This window comes from Arachis hypogaea, chromosome 10 (assembly GCF_003086295.3).
Source record: "Arachis hypogaea cultivar Tifrunner chromosome 10, arahy.Tifrunner.gnm2.J5K5, whole genome shotgun sequence".
In the NCBI taxonomy this organism is placed as follows: Eukaryota; Viridiplantae; Streptophyta; class Magnoliopsida; order Fabales; family Fabaceae; genus Arachis; species Arachis hypogaea.
The window spans coordinates 85,120,137-85,125,929 of record NC_092045.1 but is presented as its reverse complement, the minus strand read 5'-3'; positions in this window follow the sequence as shown (position 1 = coordinate 85,125,929).

Sequence of the window (5,793 nt, the reverse complement as noted above, 5' to 3'; positions counted from 1 at the left end):
AAAGATAGAACATGGCAAGTAATTAAAGAGCATAAAATTAAAAAAAATTGTAGGTGACATATATTGATTTATTTAAATTTTTAGGAGTTTGAAGTGCATATTTTTAGAATTTGAATTATTGATAGAAAGTATAACAAATTAAAGATTAGTGTCAATAGTCATTTTATTATTATAAATGAATTGTTTGTAAAATCCTCAATGAATATTATTTGGCCTTATGAAAGTGAGTTTTGAATAGAGGTCGAGAAAAAAAATTAGAAAACATAAATTGCTAAAATATGTAAATGTTATTTGAAAATTGATTCAAGTATTTGAATGTAATTCAAATTCTTTGAATCTACTCGGTAGAGCAGAAAATTAGTTTACCGCCCCCACGGTGGGCGCCAATTGTTCTTGCTGAGGTTGGCCGGTATATAGCTCGTCCGCCGGTGAATACTTGTAAGCTCTCCGTCAAGATGAGGTATACATCGGCAATGAGAAAACAAGGGTATAGGTACCTGCAAAAGACACTCTGACGCTCAAGTCAGTAAGGGTTTAAGAGGTATATAATAATTCTATGAATATAGAATGTTAGATGTGAAATAGAACTTATCACGTGTGTATCTTCATAATAATTCTATAAATATAGAATGTATAAGACATGAAATAGAAGTTATCATGTGATGTGTTGTCGTCTGTCTGTGTCGATATATAGAAATTGGTGCCTTTTATAGGCATAAAATTGATGAATGATATTCATGTTATGACCGTTTGGTCATTAAGATGGAAATGATGGTCATTAAGTCGGTAATGAAGGTGTCAGTTACAAGCAAATAATGAATGATAGTTAACGCTGAGTTATAACTCATAATGCACAATAAAGACCGAGTTATAAGGTAACGGATCATGTTGTATACCACACCATCCACAGTACGTAAATCAGTAAAACTCATGCATCCTCTTTGTATGTTTAACAATATTTTCATGTAATAATTCTCACTATTACTATGTGGAACATGAGTCAGCCATCCAATAGAAAAGCCTTGTTTGCGACGAAACCACATGCATGAATCATCTTTCCATACAAATTTTATAGGAAATTCGTTGTATGTTAAAAATCTAGCAAAAGGATACTCACGAGTAGCCAACATCCAAGTAGCTAATTTAGTAACTTTACTATCTACACGTTGAATAATATTAGCAATGTTCTCATTGTCCTTCAAAATAACTGGTTGCTCATCAGGTAGGTGGAATGGTAGATGAATCACTGCAGGTTCTTTAAGCTGAATCTCATAACCAAATATTCTCCAAGTAGTCTCACATGCAGAAATGTAGCAACAATCATAGTAGTTACGTATCTCATCTACAACTTGTAGAGGAGATCTATCACCAAATGTTTGGTAAAATGAAGCAGTAACCCTATTATTATCCTTGTGGACATACTTGAATAAATATTTAATAGCAGAATTCTGACATGTATGCTCCATATTAATGTGCAACCATATTTTAAGAATAGATCAGGATTGTATGGTACAATATAAAATAAGTATTGTCTAGAATTACATTCTTCTTAGTTATTGTATGACCATTATCCACCCTTTTATACATTGGAAAACTACCCTTGACAATAATACTTCTATTCCTCAATGGCTTTAGAAAAAAATTTAGAGCACTTTCATTTGTCATGCATGGACTACTAATGTTGTGCCTCCTGCATGGACTATGAACCATGAACTTCTCAATAGTTGATAAAGTCTAAGCATGTTAGTCTTATCAGGAATTTCAACTAATATCACGTGGTCTATATCGTCGGGTGATTTAAGCTTATATTGTGGTTCATTAACAAAAGAATGTAAACATGTGGTAAACTTTGTTTCTGAAATTCAACTGTGCATATTGACGGGCGAAAAATTGCTAGTTAAGAATTTCTAGTAAAATAACATTGTAAGTACAGTTCTTAACTAACTAAAATTCCACTTATCAATTTAAAAGGGGTTGTCACAAATTTAGAATTAATTAACTGGGAGTAGAATTCCCAAGTCGTCTCCCAAAGAGTTGACAAAAGAGTGCAATTTATTGATCAGGAGTTTTCTGAGAAATTTTTAGAGTTGAAAATGAAAAAAATAAATAGTTGAAAATTATGCAAGTAGTAATTAACAAGAGATGTTGTGTATTTAAAATAAATAAAAAGTCTTGACTAGGAGAAAATTAATTGGAGTTTCTATCCTCGTTGAATTTCTCAAGTGTAATAGTAAAAAGGTTGTTGCTTTTACTTAGTTATCCTCTGACTAATAGAGGAAAGTCAAGTAGGTAATACCAACTTCACTTTACAAGTCCTAATCAACTCCCAAGGAATGATTAGAGTTAGTAAAAATCCAATTGGCAGCAATTTCTAATTACCTATTAATACTAGAGTATTCTAACTCAAGGGTTTTCTATTAATCAACTCCAAAACCAAGTTTGGAACTCTACTCCATTAACATGAATGCCATTTTCAAAAACATGTAAACGGAGTAGATAGAAAACATGGTAATTGAAACTAAATTAATAAAATTAAAATTGACTCTGATAATTAATTGAATGAAACTTGGAATTAAACATAAGAATGGTTCATTGCATTAATAAACTCAGAATTTAGCAAAATAAAAATATGAGTACCAATCACTAAATGGAAAACAAAAGAGTAGAGTAGTAGAAAAGCAAACTAAAGTGATGACTTCAACCAAATGTGGTAGCAACTCTCTCAAAAATCCAATCCAAAAGCAAAGCTAAGAAAATACTAAGAACCCTCAGAGAGTAGTGTTTTTCTCTAAGATTCAAAACTAAAAAATAAAAACTAAGTGAGAATGAAAATGTCTAAGTCTCAGCTACACCCCTGCCTCTAATCTGGACTTTTGGGCCTAAAATTGGGTGAAAAAAGGGTCCAGAAATTGTCCCCAGCGAATTCTGATATCTGCAACACGTGACAGCCTGTCACACATACGCGTCGATGTGTATTCTTCTAGTCACGCGTACGCGTCGCTCCACACGTGCGCGTTGATGCACTTTCTCCTGGCCACGCATACGCGTCGCTCCACCCGTGTGCGTCGTTGCTCCCCCATGAAATCTTTACTTCCTTGTGTTCCTTCCTCCTTTACATGCTTCTTTTCCATCCTCTAAGTCATTCCTGCCCTGTAATCCTTGAAAAACTTAACGTACATATCACGGCATCGAATGAAAATAAGATAGGATTAAAAATAGCGAATTTAGGGACAAAGGAGCGTATTTTCAGCCATAGCATCAATTTAGGAAGGAAAGTGTAAAACCATGCATTTCATATGAATAAGTGCATAAAAGATTGATAAAATCCACTCTATTTAGCACAAGATAAACCATAAAATAGTGGTTTATCAATCTCCCAACACTTAAACACTAGCATGTCCTCATGCTAAGCTCAAGGAAACCAAAAGAGTAAAGGAGGAAAGGTGAGACTTATGCAATGCAACATATCTATATGAATGCAACTACATGCTAAAATGCTTCTACCTACTTGGTTAAAAGTAAACAAACTCTCCAAGATAAACATAAATAGATTCCACTAATTCAAATCACACAATAAGATACAAGTAAACTTGTAAGAAGAAAGCTCATGAAAGCCGGGAACATAGAGTTGAGCATTGAACCTTCACTGGAAGTGTATATGCACTCTAATCACTCAAATGTCTAGGGTTAATCTACTCTAGTCTCCTCTAGTCATGCTTTCTAAAACTTTGTTCTTCATCTAACCAATCAACAAATATTTAGTGTACAAATGCAAACATCATGAGGGCTTTTCAAGGTTGTAATGGGGCTAAGGTAAGGGTGAGGATATATGTATGGCCAAGTGAGCTATATTGTGAATCTTTGACTAACCTAAGTTCTCGCCTAACACATACACACACTCTATATAATTCTAAAATTATGCTTAGCTACCCAAAGTCTCACTTTAGCAACATTTCACACACTCATGTATCAGTTTTAATTCCATCTCATATGCATTGATCTTTTTATTGAACTTAACATTAGGGAAATTTTGTCCCCTGTTCATTTATTTCTTTTATTTTTTTTATTTTTTTATATTTGAGAGCATAATATATCAATGCATATGGTTTCTCTAATTTCACACAAGTGAGCACCCAAGTTCCCAATATTTATCAATAAGATCAAAACACATTCTCATCAACCATAGTTCCCACATTTCTCCATACTTAGTTAACGCACACAATCTCTATCTTAAGCTAACCAAAGATTCAAATAGTGTAATTAATTATTTTTCGCTTAAGACTAGTGATGTGGTAATATAAAGAACAAATGGGGATTAAAGAAGGCTCAAAGTGGCAAACAAAGGTAAATAAAATGGTAGGCTATTTAGGATAAGTGAGCTAATATCAAATGATGGCCTCAATCACATGTATGCATGAATATACACCAAACAATGGACATATAGAATGGAACAAACCAAAGATTGCAATCATAGAGAAGAAAACACATAAGAATAAAGTTCATGGTTAAATAATGTAACCATATAATTAAGCTCAAAATCTCACAGGTTGTGTGTTCTTAACTCTTAAAACCATGCTCCAAATTACAATCTTTAAACAAGTTTAACAAACATTTTAATTTAAATTAGTGAAATGCCATAAAATAGTGTCTTTTAAAAAGAATTTATCACTCAACCAAGTAGTACCTAAATGCAAGCAACTACTAATCATGCAAGTTATTCTATCTAACAAAAGGAAAAATATAATATTGGTGTTGAGAGTTCGATGATCGACCTCTGGTACACGAAATCGTGAGTTCACACTTCTCTTACAACTCCGTGCAGCTGACCAGCAAGTGCACTAGGTCGTCCAAGTAATACCTTACATGAGTAAGGGTCAATCCCACGGAGATTGTCGACTTGAAGCAAGCTATGGTCGTCTTGTAAATCTCAGTTAGGCGGATTCAAATGGTTATGGGGTTTCGATAATTAAAAGATGAATAAGACATAAAATAAGATAGAGATACTTATGTAATTCATTGGTGGGAATTTTAGATAAGCGTATGGAGATGCTTTGTTCCCTCTGCGCCTCTACTTTCCTATTGTCTTCATCCAATCTTACATACTCCTTTCCATGGCAAGCTGTATGTTGGGCGATCACCGTTGTCAATGGCTACCGTCCGTCCTCTCAATGAAAATGGTTCGGCTACGGGTTACGTAGGGCTAATCATCTATCGGTTCTCGATCATGTCGGAATAAGATCCATTGATCCTTTTGCACACTGTCATTGCGCCCAACACTCGCGAGTTTGAAGCTCGTCATAGTCATCTGATGAGCGGATAATTTGTACGCTTTTTGGCATTGTTTTTAGTATATTTTTGGTATGATCTAGTTAGTTTTTAGTATATTTTTATTAGTTTTTAGTTAAAATTCACTTTTCTGGGCTTTACTATGAGTTTGTGTGTTTTTCTGTGATTTCAGGTATTTTCTGGCTGAAATTGAGGGACCTGAGCAAAAATTTGATTCAGAGACCAAAAAGAACTGCAGATGCTGTTGGATTCTGACCTCCCTGCACTCGAAGCGGATTTTCTGGAGCTACAGAAGACCAATTGGCGCGCTATCAACGGCGTTAGAAAGTAGACATCCTGGGCTTTCCCGCAATATATGATAGTCCATACTTTGCCCAAGATTTGATGGCCCAAACCGGCGTACAAAGTCACCCTCAGAAATCCCAGCGTTAAACGCCCAAACTGGCACCAAAATGGGAGTTAAACGCCCAAACTGGCATAAAAGCTGGCGTTTAACTCCAAGAAGAG